This window comes from Ambystoma mexicanum, chromosome 7q, assembly GCF_040938575.1.
Source record: "Ambystoma mexicanum isolate Mex_15411 chromosome 7q, UKY_AmexF1_1, whole genome shotgun sequence".
Taxonomy (NCBI): Eukaryota; Metazoa; Chordata; class Amphibia; order Caudata; family Ambystomatidae; genus Ambystoma; species Ambystoma mexicanum.
This window is the reverse complement of record NC_090941.1, coordinates 1,039,797,572-1,039,819,233: the sequence shown is the minus strand read 5'-3', so window position 1 is coordinate 1,039,819,233 and position 21,662 is coordinate 1,039,797,572. Positions and strand designations below refer to the sequence as shown.

Here is a 21,662-nt window from a genome sequence, read left to right as displayed (position 1 = left end):
TGGTGGTGCAGCACTGTTTTCTTCTTCTGTTCTCCGCTATCTGTCGAGATATCTTTATGGACTTTGTCAGGTTAGACAGATTTTAAAATCATCACCCAAAATGGATGCAGCCCTGTGAGCATCAGAGGCCCTTCGCATAGGTGAAAGTGGTCCATGTGATGCTCCGTCACTATTTTGTGAGGGGAAAGGTGATGGTGCTTGCATGGCTGCATCCGCATACGGAATAGGGGCAAAGGCAAATAATTGACCCAATTCTCTTTAAGGGTGACACCCAATTTAGTCAGTTTAGTCTTCAAAAGTCCATTGATCCACTCAACAATGCTGTTGGCTTGAGGGTGATATATGGAGCAAAATGTGTGATTTCTTTAACTAGCTCATGAAATAAGTACATGCCATTATCTGATTTAAGCAGTTCACATACTCCCCAGCAGGGAAACACTTCTCGTACAAGAAACTTACCCGATGACCTAGTGTCTGGGTGTGCAGAGGTACAGCCTCAACCCAATGGGAGAAGGGGCAAACAATGACAATTAAATACCGAAAGGTGTTGCACCATTCTCCCATGTCAGCAAAGAAAATGTGTAACTCTCTGAAAGGGCTGTTTGGGCACGGTAACTGCCACGCAGAGTCCACAATGCTGGCCAAGTATTATATGTTTGACAGATCATGCAATTCGAAATGAACACTGCTAGCAGCTCCTGTATATTTGGAACATATCAATCCTCGTGCATGTCCTCATCGATGTGCTGTTTCGACACATGGGAGGGGTAGTGCAGCTGCTCGAATGCTACCATCACCAATTCCTGGGGCATTACCACCTTACCTATGATGACCTGTCTCCACACTAATTCAGTGGGAGATTGTTTACAATCCCTTTTCTGCCAGAGAAGCTTTTGGGCCTGTGGTGCCTGGCCTTGCAACTTTATTATCTGGATAACTGCTAGTCTGGTGTATGGGACGACTAATTGTACCTGCATGCTAGTTATTTCTGGGCATTCCAAAATGTCAGGTACTGAAACATAGGAGATATTTTTGCTGCTCCCTATTGACAATCTCAAGTGAACTGTGGTGTTGATTTATGCAGAATCAGAATAGATGGTTACTCTACAACCTTGCGATGTTTCTGGCGCTTCTATCAAGGCAATTAGCTCTTCAGCCTTGGCAGAGTAATACATGGCCAGTCTCTTTTGTACTAACACTTCATATTCCCCATCCACTAGCCAGACCACTGCAGCCCCTGTGAGTCTTTTTAAAAAACACTTTTTATTTTTGTTGCCAGAGGTTTACAACAGATGCACACATGCTAAAGCAATGACATATACATCAGATATAGGACAATAGTGCACAAAACCACAAAAGCAATTGTATAATGCGTGGGGAGGAGGTAGGGTATAATGGTGCAAAGTGATCAAGCATTTACAATCTGGGGGAGACAAGCTACTCTCGGATGATCTCTCGTCTCGACTATTAAGGTAGCTACTAAATGCAGTCCCAACATGATCGGATACATTAAATTACTATATACCTACCCAGTGGCCAGGGTCCGGGTCAACTCCCTTACATCCGATCTGTTCACACTCTGCAGGGGCACCCGCCAGGGTTGCCCGTTCTCCCCGATCCTTTTTGCTCTAGTGATAGAGCCAATGGCGGACCACACTCGTGCACGCCACTCTCACAGGGGGATAAGGCTGAAAGATAATCCCAAAATCATATCCCTCTATGCAGATGACGTATTACTGTACATGAGGGACCCTGTCAGTCACCTTGACCCCATACTACGGGACATCACGTGCATAGGCATCCACTCAGGCTTTCCAATTAATTATTCTAAATCCGAGGTTTTCCCGCTCACTGCCTCCACCCAACAGCCTGCTACCGAATACCCTCTTTGATGGTCACTTGCAGATAACTACCTGGCCGCAGCACAGCTAGCCGAGACGAAAATGACACGCTGGCGACCCTTCCTCTGTCGCTGGCCAGAAGGCTCTCCCTTGTCAAGATGGTCCTACTTCCCAAGTTGCTCTATACTTTCAGTAACGTGCCCATATGGCCCGGGGAGAAATACTTCATAAGACTGCATAAATCATGCGCACAGTTCCTGGCTTGAGTGGAGTAAGAAGTGAAGTATCTATTGGGACCCCTTAATGGTGCCATGCTTCCCGCCAGGTGGCCCGTGGAGTGTGTTTCTTGCAGCAGCAGTATTATTTTGCAGCCATGTCTATTGGCATAAGCCATAATTTTACGAGCCTTGGTATGGTTGCTCAGTCCCCGAACATTCCAGGACATTATGGTAGTGGGCATTTCACTTGTCTAGGGTGCATTCCAGCTCAGTCGCCATGGCTTGCATCTGCACTTTGTGCGGTCACTTTTAAATCACGGTTGCAAAGGATGGAGTTAGTTAGTCGGAACTCCCTACCAACGGCGCACCTATGCTTGGAACACCGAAACTTTCAACCTGCAGCCTCACTCCTTGTTCGTCTGGGGACCAACTCCAGATCCCCAATGTGCTGGGTGATGAATGGAATGACAAACTGTGGATGATGATGGGCGCTGGGGGGCTTCACTGGCCCATGCTTGTAGCCATTGCATTAAGGATTGGTTTCATTGTCACCTTGTGAAGTTGCATTAGCAACAATTAAACAATAAGTTTTAATGCACAATTAAGAGTTTTTTCAATCTGACAATGAAACCAATCCTTAATGCAATGGCTACAAGCATGGGCCAGTGAAGCCCCCCAGCGCCCATCATCATCCACAGATTGTCATTCCATTCATCACTTTTAAATCACTTCAACATAGTGCACTCCGTCAGTCTGTATCTGCCTTTTTCAATATAACTTACCAGAACACCCCCTCCCTCTGTCCTCGCCGCCCAGTAGCAACCAGCAGCGCCCTTTCCCACCCACTTTCGACATCCCTCAAAAAACGGGTGTCAGCAGGCCGATCCCAACATGAACCGGCCACCCCTTTGGCCCAATGGGGGCCCACACCAACCAAGCATTCCAACATTAGTTTGCAACTGCAGTGGGGTGCGCCGTTGCCGTGTTGCCAGTAGAGCAGAATGAAGATGAATATTAAGGTACCACAAGGGTACGTAAGTTCGGCTTTGTAGGTCTATTGATCATATTGTTTCCCTTGAAGCATATGCATATGGGCTGGCGGGCAAAGGTGTTGCACAACGCAGTGCTACCTTGCAGCTGAGCCGGATATCGCAGAGTGGCTTCAGAGGTGGACTGTACAGCATAGCAGGACAGGTGACAAAGATAGAAGTCCTTAGTTCATTGAAGACCCGGAAGGGCGACAGGAAGCGGATCAGTCATTATCCATGTCTATGTGGTCCCCAGGAGGGTCGTTGAGTAGTATCTGTGCCTCTATGAACTTCACTGCCTCCTCGGGGACCGTGAAAAAGTACAGTTTCCCTCTGAATGTAAGCTTCAAACGTGCCGGGAACAGCATTGCATAGGGGATGTTTTGTTCTCGTAGCATCTTCTTGACCCCTCGGAACTAGCGCCTCTCCTGCTGCACCCCCACAGAGAAGTCGAGGAAGATCCTGATTGACTGGGAGCCCAGGCGCAGTTCACCCTTCTCACGAGATAAGCATAGGATAAGGTCTCTGTCTCTGTAATTGATTATTTTTGCAGTGATAGGCCTGGGGAAGTATCCAGGTGCGGGGCGCGGTGATAGGGCTCTGTGGGAACGCTCCTCCGTGAAATAGGGGGAGAGAGCGGGATTGTCGAGCAGCTCCTTCAGCAGATCTTCCACCGGCAATTCCATGCGGCCTATAAGGGCATTTTCAGGAACTCCGATTATGCGTACGTTGTTCCTACGGGATCTCGATTCCAGGTCGTCGTATTTGGCCTTCACCGCTTTCATGTCTCGGCTAAGGATGGTGACAGTGTCCTGGAGGGTGTTTATGTTGTCTTCATTGGTACTTATTCGTGTTTCCGTCTCCGTGATTCTAGTGCCAGCGTGGTCTAGTTGGGATTTGAGCGACGCCACATTAGCATTGATATCATCAAATTTTTCATGAAAAGAAGCGATGGTAGTGCAGGTGGGAGCCAGCAGGGGAGAAGTATAGGCAATCTCAGCACCGCTACCCATTTGACTGGGTGTCCCACAGATGGTATAGTCCCAATGGGGAGCCACGTACGCTGGAGAAATGTCTGGCATTGCATGGTAGCCGGTTGAGGGTCAGCCCCCCAGGGCCCAGAGTCCGCCTCAGTGATGGATTAGGAGCTTGGCGCGACTGCCCAGGCCGCCGCTTCGCAGCCCGGGACAGTCGCCACAGCCTGCAGGCGGCCCCTTAAAGGATCAGCAGTTAATGGATCACTCCTTGCCCAGTGAAGAGAGTGGTATGGAGTGGCTTCAGGGCTATTGGGGCGTAGGGGCACAGTTGAGGGGATACCAGCAATAGTCTATGAGGAGGTCCCCAACACCAACCTCTTAGCCATTAGGGCGGCTGTGCCCGTGTCACTTGTAGCGTCCAGCGGTGGTACAGAAGGGCATCCGCACACACAGCGTTTCCCGAACTCCGTCTCCGCGACCCCCGCAGCAGCAGTCCTGATGAACAATTTCGCGCCGCGAGGTAGCAGTGCGGCCCCCGCAAGGGTGCAACGCTCAGGGCTGGGCGAGCCTCAAGGACGGCATGTGTAGAGGGGGCCGCGGGGAGGCTCCAGCTCACCCCGCAAGGTGTCACAGTCCGCCGGATCAGCGGGCCCCGGTGGTGAAGGCAGCAGGAAGGCAGCGCGGCGCAGCCAGACACACACCGGGGCACCGCGAGCTGCAGGATGTCTTCAGGGTGGAGGGCTCATCCAGCACCACTCTGGCAGGCACAGAGAAGCAGGCAGGTGGCCCCGGCTGGGGCACCCCTCCAGGGTGTGCCACGTGGGTCCCGCCAGGACAGGGGACCAGGGTAGTGCGTTCCGGCGGGCAGTCGCTCACGGAGACTGTAGGCAGGACAGCAGCGGTCTCACCCACGAGACCACGCAGAGCAGGCAGCTCAATGGGCAAAGCGTCAGGGGGCCGTAACTCGGGTTCCAGACGCCGATTTTGCCCAGGATTACAGGTGCGTGGAGAGGAGGGCGCCGGCAGTCAGCTTGCGAGGTGATGGCCGGGAACACTGCGGACGTGCGCCGATATTTGCAGATAAGGGCAGGCAATCACAGAGCACATGGGCTAAGCGGGCATTTTCTGGGCTGCTCAACAGTGCCCCCCCCCCTGTGTGTCTTTTGCCCATCTCCTGGTCAATAATAGCTGACATGTCAAAAAGAACACTTCTCTGTCGTAAAGAGCACTGTACCATGCTTTTGGAATGTCATTGTCAGGACCTTCGTAATTGGCACAGTCATGCACATCGTCAGTGTCAGTGATTGGTTCAGTCAGGAAGGTGGCTGGGCTGACGATCTTGCATCCGACGATGTGAGTGGAGGGGCTGCACAATAGGACCTTGTATGCTGAAGCTCGTTGTGTAGTCAGGGTGGATTTGGACCTCACTAGGATGGCAAACACTTCATGCTCCATATATAATATTACTGTGCACCCCGTTGTAATAGCGGGAGACTTCTCTATAGTGAAGGCTGCTGCAGCCAGAGCTTGTTCACACAGGAACTGTCCCTGCATCACTGAGTCTACCATGCTGCTGTATTACGCTAAAGGCTTATGGCCGATAGTGCTCTTTTGCGTTAACACCAACATCATCATTTGGCCATCTGAGTGTAGAAAAAGGTAAAGCTCTTGGGTATAGTCAGGCATCACTAGGACAGGCGCAGTGGCAACAATGTCCTTAGGGTCTTGAAAGCTAGTGAGCATTTTTTCAGTCCATGCAATGGTGCTCTTTGTCTTTTGAGCCTCTTTGAGTGCCTGCAGTAATGGTTGAGTATATGTCAAGTAATTGAAAATCCATGCTCTGAAATAATTACACAACCCTAGGAACTTCTGCATGTCCTCAACTGTCACTGGTTGGGGTGTGCTGCGCACTGCTGATATGAGCTCTGGAGTCACTTTCTTACCATTAACAGAAATCTGTTTGCCGAGATACAATACGTCCTGCTGACAATACTGCAGCTTCGCTCTGTCTTCTTTATATCCCTTGTGAGCCAATAACCCCAATAAGGTGATGTTGTCTCTGCACTGTTGCTCATTAGTGCTACACACTAGCAAATCATGTACATACTGAATGATGGTACTCGGCACAAATATGTTGCCCAAGTCTGCATGCAGCACTTTTTTTAAATATACTGGGGTACTCGCAGTATGCTTGTGGGAGCCCTGTGTGCTGGAACCTCCTCCCGCCATGCGTAAACACTATGAGGTATTGGGAATGAGGATGCAGTGGAACAGAGAAGAAGAACAAGTTACTTCTTACCTAGTAACGTTCTTTCGATGGGATGTTCCTCCGACGTATTCCTTATCTTTGATAATTCGTCTCCAGGTTGCTGGCCTCGGAAAAAAATTTCTCAGTAGAGGGTGCTGCGCATCGACGTCCGTCAAGTTGGTGTCCCTCGACAGCCACCATATCGGCGCCGACGTCACCATGCCCATAAATAGCCACGCGCAGCGTCCATTTCTCGGTTCCGTTTTGTAGCATAAGATAAGTCATGCATGAATTGGTTATTGACCTTGAAGGAGCGTAAGCTGCAACCACAAGGGAAGTATTACTGCGGGAATGGATGGGAGGGGCGATAAGGAATACGTCGGAGGAACATCCCATCGAAAGAACGTTACCAGGTAAGAAGTAACTTGTTCTTCGAAGGGATTGTGTCCTCCGACATATTCCTTATCTTTGATAGACTCCCATAGCAGTGGTGTGTAATTGGAGGTGGGAGTAAAACGCCATGTTTCCCTTTAGGAATGAACAGAATGTAATACGGCTTTGCCAAACCTAGTGTCTTGACTAGAGGAGGAATCCAGGTTGTAAAATCTTATGAAGGTATGTGCGGACGACCATGTGGCAGCCGCACATATGTCTCGAACCGGAACCCCTCTTTGGAGGGCCGAAGAGGCTGCCATACCCCTGGTTGAATGAGCCCTAAGATTTTGAGGAGGCTCTTTCCCTGCTAGTTTGTAACATTCCAGAATGGCTAAAATAATCCATCTGGAAATGGTCTGATTTGTTATCGGTAGTCCCAATTTGTGCCCTGAGTAACCTACGAACAGTTGGTCTGCTTCCCTAATCCTAGCAAGTCTGCTGATGTAAAAGCTTAAAGCCCGCCTTGGGTCCAGCCTGTGTAGCCTTTCTTCCTCTTTCCCCGGATGGGGAGGAGGATAGAATGAAGGTAAGGTGATTTTCTGAGTGATGTGGAATTCAGAAAACACCTTTGGGAGGAAATTAGGCTTCACCTGTAGGACAACTTTGTCTTTATGAAAAATTGTATGAGGGGGTTTACAAGATAGAGCTTGTAATTCACTCACCCTTCTAGCAGATGTTAGTGCCACTGATAAGACAGTTTTAAGGGTGAGAAATCTTAACGAACAAGAGTGGAGTGTTTCGAAAGGAGTACCCATCAGGAAATTTAAGACTAAATTTAAGTCCCATAAGGGAACTTGGAATGGTCTTGGAGGATAGACATTAGTTAATCCCTTTAGAAATTGTATTACTAAGGGTAATTTGAAATACGATGGCTCCTCTGCAGTGCGCTTGAAGATCGATAGCGCTGCGAGATAGCCCTTGATAGTGCCAACTTGAAGGCCTGAATTTGCAAAATAGAGTAGAAAGGATAACACCGTTGGTGTACCACATGAAAAGGGGTCGATATTCTCTTCTCTACACCAGCTGCAAAATCTGTTCCAACGGCAGCGGTATAAAGAGTTTGTTGCTGGCCTTCTGGCCGAAAGCAACACCTCCATGACGTCATCAGGGAGGTCCCAATCCTTGTATCTCAACCTTTCAGAAGCCAAGCGTGAAGTTTGAGGGTTCTGATATCTGGATGGAGAACCTGACTTCCCTTCTGTGAGAGAAGATTCTCGTTGAGTGGAAGGCGAATTAGAGGGCAGATGGACATGTCCAGAAGGTTCGGGTACCACGTTCTCCTGGCCCAGTCTGGGGCAATTACGATCATGGTCCTCCGGAATCTTCTCAACCTCCTGATCATTTGAGGAATGACGGGGACTGGTGGAAATGCGTACAGGAGTGGAAACTCCCAGTCCACTACAAACACGTCCCCTAGAGCTCCTCTCGGGGGAAATTCCCTTGTACAAAACAGATTGCACTTCCTGTTGGTACTGGTGGCGAACAGATCCACTTGAGGGGTTCCTCAAAGGGCGAAGATCTCCTGAAGGACTTCCTGAGCTAGTTCCCACTCGTGAGAGACTGTGCCCTGCCTGCTCAGGGCGTCCGTCATCAAGTTCTTCTCTCTTCTCTCCAGCTAGGTGAACTGCCGATAGAGAGATTCCTTCTTGAATTGCCCAAAACCAGAACTGCATTGCCTCTCTGCACAGTGGCAGTGATCCCACGCCTCCTCTTTTGTTGAGGTAGTGCATGGCCACTGTGTTGTCCGTCATTATCAGGACATTTTTTCCTTGTACAGATGGCAGGAAAGCTTTCAGCGCTAGTCTGATCGCTCTCAGCTCCAATAGGTTGATGTGTAGTCTGGACTCCGATGGAGACCAACGACCGCTGATGGTCAAGTCGTTGGCATGGGCTCCCCAACCCGTGAGTGAGGCATCCGTGACTACTGTTATCTCCGGCCATGGTTGCCAAAACAGTTCTCCTTTCAAAATGTTCTCTCTATAAGCCCACCATTGAAGGTCTCGGGCTACCTTGTCCGGAATCCGAAGGAGATCTGTCATTTTTCCTGAGAACTGCGACCACTGGGTTCTTAGTGCCCACTGGAGAGATCTCATTCTCAGGCGAGCCTCTGGCACAAGGAAGATGCAGGATGCCATGAGGCCTAGCAACCTCAAAAAGTCGAAGGCTGGGAGATGTTGGGCATTTTGAAACTTGGTGACCATCTGCAGAATATCTTGAACCCTCATCTCTGGTGGCGAGGCTTTTCCCAGAGAAGTGTCCAGGACCGCTCCGATGAACTGGAGTCTCTGTGATGGTATCATCTGTGACTTCTTTAAATTGAGGGAGAAGCCCAGTTTGTGAAGGAAGTGGCAGACATAATCTAGCTGGCTCTGAGTTTGATCCTAAGATACAGCCCTGATCAGCCAATCGTCCAGGTAGGGGCAGAAGTGAATCCCTCCCCTCCTTAGACTTGCCGCCACTACCGACATTAACTTGGTGAAGACCCTCGGGGCGGAGGTCAGCCCAAATGGCAGAACTCGAAATTGATAATGAGAGCCGCCAATTGCGAACCTCAGGTATTTCCTGTGTTTGAGATGGATTGGCACATGGAAATAAGCATCCTGGAGGTCCAGAGATACCAGCCCGTCCTGGAGCTTGAGGGCCTGAAGGATCTGAGAGAGAGTTACCATCTTGAACTTGTCCTTCCTGAGGAACTTGTTCAATTCTCGTGAGTCCAAGATAGGTCTCAGTCCTCCGTCTTTCTTCGGTATGAGAAAGTAGGGGGAGTACCAGCCCTTGTTCCTCTCCGCTACAGGTACCGGTTCTATGGCACCTTTCTCTAGCAGGTCTACAATTTCCTGCAAGAGGAGCGAATCTGGAACTTTCAGAGAGCTGTTCCCCGGTGGATGACTCTGAGGGATGTGTAGAAAAGGCAGGCAGTAACCTTGGGCAACTGTCTCCAATGCCCAAGCATCTGACGTAATAGCCTGCCATTCCGTCAGATGTTGAGTTAACCTGCCCCCTACTGGTGTCTTGTGAGGAGAGTCCTCAGAGCGGTTTGGAGGCGGCTGATGCAGATGCCGAGGGTAAAGAGGCACCTGCTGCTGCTGCGGCTTTTGTATTTTTAACCCGTCCACCTCGGGTGAATTTTTTCTGACCCCTTTGAACCGGCTGTCCTCTGCCTCTTCCGAATGCGGAATAGAAGCGAAAGGACTTGAGGGGCGATATGTTGTCTGACGGATTGCAGCTCCCAGGGATTTTGCTGCTGCCTTTGATGTTTGAAGCTTTTCTAAACTGTCATCCGCCTTCTTACCAAACAAGGAAGAGCTGTCAAAGGGCATATTCAAGAGTCTGCTTTGCACATCTGGAGCAAAACCAGACTTCCGCAACCAAGCAAATCTCCTGGTTGTTGTACTTGCCGCCATGGCCCTGCTGATGCTGTCAGCAGAATCGATGCCAGTTTGAAGGGATTCGCACATTGCGTCTTTACCATCCTTAATGATGTTTAGAAATGCTTCCCTTTCTTCTCCCTCCGGGAGGCAGTCAGCCGCTGATGAAGCACACTCCCAAAGTGCGTGGCTGAACCTTGCGAGCGTACAAGTAGCATCGATGGATTTCAACACCATGCTACATGCAGAAAATACTTTTTTGGCCATAGAGTCATATCTCTTGTCATCCCTGTCCTGTGGAACAGTAGGGTAAGCCGATTTAGTTGAAGTTGCTGCCTGCACAACCAGACTCTCCGGAGTTGGGTGGCTGGATAAATATTCAGGGTCAGCAGTAGACACCCTATACTTGGCTGATAATTTTTTGTTAACCGCCGGGATAACCTCAGGTGTTTCCCAGTTTGCCAATATTTTCCTTTGTAATGCCGCATGAAATGGCACCACAGGATCCTCCTGTGGACCTTTAACCAAAATGTTGTCTTGCTGAAAAGCAGGTGAGGGTGTAGACCACCCCAAAAACTCCATTATCCTTGCCATCAAGGTTCTATAAGGGGTTTCGGCATGTTCCCCTGGGTCTGGTTTGGCAAATTCCACTTCTGGGGAAGTGTCCAACCCACTTGCTTCATGTAAGGATTCTTGGAGGTCCTTAAACCTACTTTCCTCAGAGGTAAATTCCTCTGGTACAGGAGTTGCAGATCCCTGCAACTCAAAAGGTCTCTCCTGATCCGAATTCTCCCCTTCTTCATAAATAGATGCTAAGGCTCTGGAATGATCAGATCTTGGAAATGGTATAAATCCCATTTCCAGAGCAGAAGGGGCCAAATTTGTCATAATTGGCCGAGAAAACGTCAGTGTCGTCGACGCGGACGTTAAAGGCTTCGAAGCCATTGAAAAAGGCGTTGAGAAAGTTGGTAGAGGCCTCGAGGAACTCAAGAGTATGGGAATTCTACTCTAGGTTGTCGACAACATTCTCGTGATCGAGGCTCTGGGTGCGGCCACTGGCTGTGGGGTGGCCGTGGGTTTGTCCTTTCTCGGCGTCGATGTAGGCGTCGATGTCGGCGTCAAAGACGGCGTCAAATCGACTGACCTGTGTGTCGAAGAACCCTTCGATAATGGCGTCAAAGACGCAGATCTATGCGTCGAAGGGATTTTCGACGACTGCGTCTAAGACGCGATCTTGCCTTTACTCGAGGGTTCGTGACGCTCTCGAGTAGCTTCTTTGGCCGGGCACTGCGACTCGCAGCGTTTTGATTTTTTGGGTCTTTCACCCAGGGTATCACACTCAGCCGTCTTCGAGGCCGCTTTCTCGAAGACGCTAAGCATCTTTTTCCTGAATTCCTCCCACTAAGCCTGAGAGCTATGTTTTGTGGGGCAGGAGACCCTTTTCGGGGAAACGGAAAAAGAAGAAGAGGAAGGGGATCTTCAACGTCTCTTTTTTGAATGCTTAGATCTCGAAGAGTGATGGTAACTGCTTTGAGACCTAGAACGAGAGTGTCTTTTGTGATGGCGAGGAGACGAATGTCTCGACTCCGCTGAGGAAACTTTCAAAGAAGTTTTAACTGCCTTACCTCTCTCGAACTTCCCCTTACGCTCCTTCAAGGCTTTCGCCGTCATGGACATGCAGTCCTCGCACTCCGAACAATGGTGCTCGACTCCCAGACACCACAAACAGATCCTGTGAGGATCCATCAACAACATTTTCTTTCCACATTCTCGACATTTTTTGGAGCCGGACCGTGGAGTCGTCGGTTCAGATGAGGAAGCCATCGAGTACGAGTCGGTATTTTCGAGGAATAATGAAGTATATTTGACTGAAGAACTGAGCACCGATATTCCGAGACACCACGAAGAGCGGAAAAACGGAACTGAGCAACGGACGCTGCGCATGGCTATTTATGGGCATGGTGACGTCGGCGCCGATACGGTGGCTGTTGAGGGACACCAACTCAACGGACGTCGATGCGCAGCGTCCTCTACTGAGAAATGCAAGCTGGAGACGAATTATCAAAGATAAGGAATACGTCAGAGGACACAATCCCTTCGAATGCATTTTTAAAATCATTGAGTGTGAAATGGGTTGCTGCAGTGAGTATGTTAGATAGTATTTTCGCTCAGTTCAGTACAACCCGGAATCTCAGCCTGTACTATTGTGCAGGGGGTATAAATCCTGAATCACCCAACTAGAGCCCTTTGATATTTTGATAGGGTATATTGCCGTATTTCAGGGAGAAATGGACGGCACAATAATGCTTTGGTGTAAGAGGGCTGTGATAGTGTTGTTTATTCCCTCCTCTGCTTCTTTGGACAATGGGCACTGTTTAACCCTAGGCAACACCGCTCCTAGTTTAAGTGTAATCTGTACTGGTGCAACACTCCATAATAGCCCCATGGGGATTGTTTGTCCACAAAGTATCAGGTATCTGAGCTAAATCACTATGGGCGAAGGTTGGGATGCTTACTGCCAATAACATGGGGCACGGAGCCTATCAATATTGTATCATAATTTCACATGGGACACACACTGCCAACATGATCTCCTAATCACTGCCCTTATTCTCAAACAAGTCGCTGTCTGTTACGTGCTTTAAGGGCTGGGTTGTGTCTATACACAAAACTGTACACTCTCCCCCCCTCCGAATCTGTCCCAATCAGGACAACCTTCTCTTTTGAAACTTGCATCCCTTCTAAATCCAGCATAATGATGGGCCCTGCGACATGTTCCTTGGGCTGAGCTGGCCTGAATATGAATTCAGATGGTACTCACCAGCACTGATTGGCCATGTGTGGGACTGCATTCAGTAACCCTGTAATACCGTAGCTGCACAGATCAGAGTGCACTGGTATTCCTCTGGCTGCTGCCTCACTTCCTAAAGCATGTATAACCAACATGGCTCTTATGTGGCATATCCCCGGGTTGGAACACAGCACTTCTCTCTCAGTGACCGAGATGATCATGTACATCTTGCCCCAGCAAGTTGACGGGGAAAGCCATCGAAAACAACAACGGGGTCCATACCACTCTGTACCCGTCTTTGATAGGCAAATCTTGTGAGAATGGAACCACTTTAATTGCCCCAGAGAAACCCTGCATGTCCATAACCTAACCTAAAAAAGGGAAATGTCACTTGCTGATACACGATTTGGTTGCACTTGTGTCTACCATAATAATTAATGGTTTGTCTAATATCTCCATGCCCACCAAGGGTTCCTCGTCTGGGCTGGCAGTGACTGACAGGACTTGGCATGAAAATGTTTTCTGTGGGCTGTCCTAATCTGGGTAGGTGTTTGTCTGACCCGTTATAGTCTGTTTATGTGCCATGAGGTACTACATTGTTGGGGGGCCTGCTGCTGCATGGTATGTACGGCAAATGATAGTGTGCTACTGGGAGCCAGTGCTTGCAATTGTGGAAATGATAGTGGGCGAGCAGGCAGGCTATAGGCGCTGGTGCACCATATGGGGCAGCTGGGGATACAGGAGCATAAGGCTGTGGGTACGGGACCTGCATTTATGGGGGTATTTGCTGGTTGTAGGTAGCCACCTGCCTACTCCTCCATTCCCGTGAAAAATGCCCCATCCTCCAACATGTCCAACACTGGCCCATGTTTCCTCCCCTCAGGACCATTCCTCCAAAACCTCCCCTTCCTCCTCAAGGCCTTGCAAATCCACATCTGCATGGGCACCCTCCCTGAGGCCAGCCCTGATAATGCAGTTGAAACCCACCGTTCCAATCAGAGACACCTCCCCATGGAGGTTCTGCTTGTACTTCTGCCTGGACTGCCCTGTGCTCCGCTTGCGTGTCTTGCAGTGGTCCTTCTACCAAAATCTTCGCTAATTTCTTTTGTACCAGTTTCGCTGCTTCAGTCTGCACCCTCTGTGCCGTTTCCTTATCCTTCTCTTTCAACCATTTGCAATGATGTACAATTATGAAGTGTATCTCTGCCCACCCCTTTGCTCCAATCCCTACAATTTTGTCACGTGCTTTCCTTGGGGAGCCCTTTTTTGACCATGAAATTGAAAAATGGCATCGACCAATCCCTTGAATCACCCGTTTCTGCTCTCCACATCTCTTGTGTCTGTTAAATATACTAGGTAGGATCCTCATCGTCTCGCATTGTGCGTTGCATTATTGACTGGAGATCCAGTGTGTCCGGGTAGGCGTGTCAGAGCGCCGCCCACAACAGGTCTCTGATGTCATTAAAATGGGCCCATTGTGGCTGTCATCCTCTAATCGCACCCACGGTACCCTGCTTTAGCCCAAATGCCATTCGCCTGATCTACTAGTATGGCGACAAATAAACCTTTCAAGTCACACATAGCCAGTGTTATATATTCCGCCTGTTTCTCAAATGCGAACATCCATTTCCCTGCCCCAGCTGTAAGGGATGGCAGTACTTTTATCAAATTATTCGTGCCCAGGTGCAGTCATGGTACCTACTGTGCCCTCCCTGGTCCTTTGTGCAACAGTGGGAACTGCGCTCCCATCGTCCTTTTCACCTTCTTTTTCTCCATCTGCTATTCCTTGTCGGCCACAATGCATCCATAACAGTTTATGACGGGTGTGGCCTCCTCCCCCTCCAACTTGTCCACAGTGTCCCATTCCTCGTTTCCCACTCCCATATCATCCTTGGACCGCACTGTTCTGTAATCCAGGATTCCTGCCCGCTGTCTTTCTGTCTCCCTATTCTATGTGGTGAATTTAGTGAGATCATCACTAAGACCTCCTCTCATGTGGCCAGGGGAGGGCAGCCACTACCTGATCCTGAGCCAGGGGTTGGTATTATTTGGGAGGATCACATGGGAGGGGACTCATGCCAGGGGGAATTGGTGACCTCTTTGCCTCATGATTCCCCTATATTTCATAAAGTATTGATGGCTTATTGTAAAATAGACCAAACAATGTTAATGTTATAAGATCTACTATGGACTAATAATACTTATGGTACTGTACAAATGCCTGTATGGCTCAGCGCCTCCCTATTTGAAAACACACTTAAGGCCCTACAACCCCACCAAAAACCTTCGCTCGGGTGGAAAATGTCTTCTGCTCGTGCCCAAGTTTAAGCTAAAAACAGGGCTGGGCAGATCCTTTCTTGTGCTGGCTCCCAAACTGTGGAACAGCGTCCCTGAATCACTTAGGTCCGAAGTCAGTCACCCAGTTTTTAGGAAGAGGCTGAAAACATACCTCTTTAGATAAGAACCCGTGGGCACAGGTCCTTAGTTAGAGATCGCGTCGCTCATTAGCTAGCTGTACCGTTTGTCCGTCCCATACGTGTTGTCTGTCTTCGGTCTCGCAGTATCGGTGTTCTATGTACAAGCGCCCTGATGCCTGCGGGCTATCGGCGCTATATAAAAACTAAATACATACATACATACATACATACTGAGACAAGGAAGTAGGACTCAGAGGCAGTGAGGATTAAGAATGCAATTACCCAAAAGGTGCAGTCTAGTTGTTAAAGACAAGGGCACCTGAGTGGGACATTTAAATCCCGGAATGAGGTACAGCTGAACGAAGGAATTAAAGGAGATGAAGAAGGCAGTGCATATGGCATAACGGAAGCAGACGCTGTCCGAGGTGAAGGAACAGCCACAGAGAGAAGAACGCCAGTGGCAGCATCAGGAAGAGTGGAGGCGAGCAGCATTGCAGAATACACGCAGCGGGACGCAGCGTCTGCAGAAGACGCCCAACTGATGAGGAGACATGCTACCAACTGAACAGATAGAGTGCCAGTGAGTCGGTTTATGATCATTGCATCGAATTCCTTGCATTGACATGCATTTTCATCACATTTTTTCCACCTAAAAAATGTGCATCGAATGAATTTTTTTGGGGGTTGTTTTTTTTGGGGGGGCATAACCCCGGTTTTTATCCTTTATAATGAACCTAAACAAAAATTAACCCTATACCCCCCAAAAATATGCATCCGATGGACATTTTTTAGATGGAAACATTTCAATGGAATGGCATTAGATGCAATGACCAGATACCCAGTGAGCGAGAAGCCATGGAAGACCAACAGAGCTGTCAGAGCTCTAGGGGAGAAATAAGCAGCCCACCTAAGGTACACAGAAGCTGGAGAGAGCAGGCGGGATGCAGCAGATCCACCGCAACAGCCGACCATGAAGAGGAGACGCAGAAGAAAGCCGGTGAGTTGGCCATATGCTAACGCTGACCCCGGGGCACTCCGAATAAGACAATTGTTAAAGTTACATAATTTGGAATACTGAACCATTAAAGAAACAAAGCAGAAACCACATATTTTGAATACCGAACATTTAAAGAAACAGAGCAGAAGTGGCAAGACCCTAACTCCCCTTATATGGGACTACAATTGGGGAAAGCTTACATCCAGCAGCCAAGAGACTGTAAAACATACAGAGGCAACAAGGGCGCGACTCTCTCTTTTTGGGATATCAACTGGAGGAAACTTGTAACCCACACTGCCAACAGTCAAGAGGCTACCAAGAAGTAGTTAAGAAACAATCTGAGAACAATCCTTCTATATTGAGTTTCTGGTTTAGGGGAAACTGGAACACACATTACTAAGAGTCATGAGACCATAAGAAAAGACAGTTATTGTTCAGCCCTCCTTCCATAAGATTTTGGTGTGGAAAATCTTGGAATCAATGCTGCCATCAAGTTTAATTGTAGTTGTAGGAGTTTTCTTCCTGGCAGGCGAGTATATCAGCAAAGGGATCCTAGAAGTTAGTCCTGGCAGGGGAGTATAGCAGGAAAGAAGAAGATGGTTTGAAGAAGTATGTTTGTGACAAAAAGGTGTGATGCAAAGAGCTTATTAACCTAATGATTTGTGTGACAAGCTCTGGCATCACCACAATTAGTTGCTGTTATATCCTGACAAATGTATTCCATTTGAAGAAGATGGTATATGCTAATAATTGTTGACAATTTTGAAAATAACTATTGCTTTGGGTTTTGAACTTGTATTTTGTAAGAAAGACCTTTGCCTATCCAAAAGGATACTGTGGAAAACAACAGTTGTCTTGATTTTTGATCAAACATTTGTGGAAAAGAGATTTGCTGTATCAAGTGGAAACACAGAGTGGATAGAAGAGACATTTTGTGTTACATTGAACAGAACTTTGTGGAGTCAGAACTTTGCTCAAAGTATTACTGATTTAATCCAGGGAAAGGGAGCCCAACCCTGGTCACAAGGAGTGCCTTCAAAAACCTTTAAGTTTGAATTTGATAAATTGTTTTGTTGAACTGAAGATAGCCCTACATTCCTTGTATAATTTTGTTGTGTGTATTAGTGTGAAGGTCAGAGACTTTTTGATGCTAGGTCACTTTACTTTAGTTCTAGTTTGCTAGGCAGGGACCTCCTTGTTAGGATAGGGAAAGATATCCCGCCATTTTTCATTTAGTAAATGGAAATTTTTGAGAAACCGTTACCTTTGTGTCCATCTCGCATTCCTGACCCCTCACATCTCCTTCTTAATATGCATATCTCTGATTACGGTGCTATCAGTTTTCCTCCCCTCCACTCTTCTATCCCAACTGGTGCCTGTCCAATCTCCGTCTTGCCAATTCTTCCTCTGTCCTCCTCAGTGCTTCTTCTAACTCCTTTTCTGGCTTGCAATCTAGGCCCCTATGTTCCTGAGCGCAAGCTGCAGCAGACGCTATGGGATTCAGGAGATTCTGATATTGGGCCTGTGCAGAAAGAGTTGGAGGGGCGGTAGAGGGTAAGAGAACATAAGTCAGATTTGTGTACCATGAGGCTGCATATTTAGGGTAGCACCCTAATGAGGGCTGCTATGCTTCTTATGGCGGCTGGGCAACTTCTGTCATCAGTGATGGGGCAGAGGGTTCCTGAATTGCAGGGGCAGTGGCCGTGGTCAGGGTCGGAACACATGATAGAGGTGGCCTGCCGCCATCTTCATGGGGCAAGGAAGACCATCTTCTAAAGCCTCTATCATCTTCCATAATTCCAACACTTCCTTTCTATTCTTCAAATTCTTCCCCTTATATTTTGCCGCTAGAAATGTGTACATGTGACCTGGAACATCTTTGTTCTTTGTCCCCTGTTCTGGCCATGGCTTGGACCTACCCCCCACTTGTTTCAATAACCCAGGCACAATGATATTTCATAATCTTCTCCTTGTACGATGTTAGGGCTGCGCACATATACTCTAGTGGGGTTGTCGGCTCCATTTCAGCCACCCCTGTCAGGGTGTTATATAATACCTTTGATTATTCAGGTTCTGATCCAGTAGTACCTTGTCATCCCATTACCCAGTCCCTTCCCGCTTCAATACCACGCCCGCCCCCCTCATCACACTCCACACATACACATCTCACTCTTTTCTCATACCAATATATCCCACGCTCTGTCACACACGCCACCCACATCGTCACACCACTCTACTTCAAAAAGTTCTACTCATCAAAACTGGACCCCTCCTTGGTCCACAATGTTACAATAAAACATCAATAAAACACCAAAATACAACTTTTCGTTCCCACGCCCCCTTTATACCAGGCAGGGAGATCCCAGGCCAATATACAGAGCCTCTACCCTTATTCATCTTTTCTTCTCAGTTGTACAGCGCTTCCTTCTTCCCCCAATTGGGAAGGATCCTGTTACTCTTTTATCCTCTTTAATCCATATAATAGAAAACAAAGTCGAAAATACAGAATTACCCAATTTGATTGTTAAAAATCGATTGAATGGTACTGGCCGAAATCAGTCAAATGTACCATCGATTTTTAAAATTGCCGAAGATGTGGAGCGGAGGTTGCTCCCGCTCCCCATGTTTGGTATTTTTGGCCTTGGGAGGTTGCAGGGGTGTCCCCTGCTTCCTCAACATTGGAGGTGGGGGACCGAGAAAAAAAAAGACAAAAGAAAAAGGGACCCTGTGACATGAGATCGGAAAGTCTACCAGTAAAACATGAATTGATGCGTGGAGTACTGAGCGGAGCGGAGCTTGAGTGGTTAGCAGTGGTTGGCTGCGGATGGCTGCAGCCGAAGCAACGAGCTTGGCTGGCGGTGCACCTCAGCGCGTCTGAAGCAGTCCCTGAGGGTGAGTGAACTTCAGCACATACTTACACGTGAAGCCCTGTACTTGGGGTGTGCTAGCAAGGTCGTCCTACCACCCGCCTGCCTGTCCTCCTGCCACTGTTTCTCAGCCCAGAGTCTACACGAATAGTAGGGATGGACTTGCCCCCATATCCAAAATGCCTTCGGGTCGGGTCGGACCCATAGTAAACTTAAATTGCCACTCTCAACCAAATTTAAATCTGCATCGTGTGTCACAAAGGAAAGCTCCATACCCATGGGGCGAACCAGGATGCAAAATCAGAGAAGAGGGGCCCAACCAACTCAGGAGGAAAATGAGGCCCTACCATCAAGCTCACAGCGGGGTGGGTGGGCCGATGGGGTCTGGGTGCCCATGGACTTTTTAAATAAAGACAGCGCTGGAATTTGTGGTCCTGAAGAATCTTCTCCACTGGCAGCCGGTTGCAAAGTGATCACTTTTATTGAATACGATCCTCAGACTGACTTATTGCAGTATCAAGAGAGGAGGCTGGCCAAGCTCTTACCCCTGTGAGGGTACCGGGTTCAAAGGGGATCAGGAGCGATAGATCTTTAACCCTTGAGAATGGCCTTAAAGAACCAGCCACCAGCGAAAACAGCATTGAGTGGTTGTGGGAAGATAAGAGGAGGAATTCTTTTTCATACCCTGAACATCAGGGGAAGGATGGTCCACAACAGACAATGGCTACAGCCGACCCCTTGCTCTCCCCTCAACCACTGAAAAATCTCAGGGAAACCTCACCCAATAAGTGTTTTTTTAATAACACCAGACTGCTTAAATCACTGTTAGTGATTATTGCTGGGACATATCCATCGAATACTGTCCAATCCAGAATTAGAGATGGGCCAGCTCCTATATGGGCTTCAGAAATTTGAGACCTGGATCTATTAAAGATCTCAGCCAATTTGGATGATACAGTCCCACTGAAGCCTCAAGCAAACGATAAAACACAACTACCAGAGGCCACTGGATCCTCCCATGGCTGTATGTGATTCGTCGAGTTTGGTGTGTGTTCTTCCATCCATACAGTGCATGGAGAGAGAGGGTGATCAGGGCAGTATGGATCAAGCTTACACCCCTTTTTATGCCCATAAGGATAACATTGACTCCATTCTAGCAGCCTCACTGAAGAAAGAAATAGCACGAACGAGTAAAAACATACAGGCACTCAAGAGTGTGGAAACCAACTTTGTTCAGGTAGAAGGTGCTGCACGGAATAAAGCGCCTGGGTTGCTTAGCCTTAACAATCAGTGCTAAGAGGGACTTACAGGCTTCGCCATTAACGGACCATATGGTACCAACAGAAACTGAGCCTTTGTGTATGTGCCCAACTTCCACATCAACTTTATCGCCTTTTGCAAACTGTGGTGGGCTGAATGTCTTAAGATCAGGAGATCAACCGAGTCTAACTATTTTGCAAACACGGGTGATTAACACAGTAGAGAAGTTGAGAGTGGAATACGAATACCCAGCCTATTTGGGATGATGAATCCCAAAGTGGCACTGTGAACTGCTTGATCAACTAACACAGCGGCAGCTTTATCAATCGCTTTGGCTCCATTTACAAAACTCTACGAATCACTAGGTGAGGCTATAAAGGATCAGGCAACAATCCTGGTGATGATGCACACAAAGTTGTTCTTCATGGAGAGCTTCATCACGGCTGTACAGAGCAATCTAGACCAGAACTTGGAAAAGCAGGTAAAAACAATCCAGCACATCTTCGAAAAGGCTATCAAGAAAGGTAACAAGAGGAAAGTGGCCACCCAGAACCACGTCTTGGTTGAAACTTCTAGACCCAGGAGAGGGTCCCTGGATAATTGGCCTGAAGTCAGTGAGGAAGTGATAGACTGTAGCACTCCGGCCCAGGATCGCGTTGTGGCAGAGGTAGCCCCTCATCCTAACACCTTTGAGACAAGCCTGACACAAGGTTCAGAGGAGGATGGGCAAGTTGGATTCCTTCGTGAAATACCCTTTAGCGAGCTGTCACAAGAGGATTGAGCGTGGGAGCAGGACTTAGCCCTAGATGAAAATACATCCTGTATGTAAATATGTATGTACCGATGTTTTCTGTCTGTAACAATGTAGGTTTTCCAGCGCCCAGCTACCTTAGGGTTAGCTGCGTGATATGAATAATAAACAAATACAAAACATACAAATACAACTACCCTCCAAGAACAACCTTTAACATATTTTTTGCGAAAACTAGGAGAAGAAAGTCTAATACAAAGAATCATGCCCAGCAGGCACCGAAAACGAAAAACATAACTGTTGGAAAAAAAAGCCAAGTCGAATGGATCAGAAAAATCCTTAAGGCAACTTACTACTACCCCACCTATCCAAGCCCAATCGTCAAATCAAGTAAAGAACAAAGGGAGGGTACCAAAAAAAATCAAAATGAAAAGGCATGTTTTGAAGTGGACCTGGCTTCGAAT

At 48.1% G+C, this 21,662-nt stretch overlaps 1 protein-coding gene across 1 annotated transcript in view; it reads right to left on the bottom strand.

The window, feature by feature from the left end:
* LOC138528587 (uncharacterized) overlaps positions 1 to 21,662 on the bottom strand; it is a 1,521,057-nt gene that overhangs the window by 1,145,126 nt on the left and 354,269 nt on the right. The window lies entirely within an intron of this gene.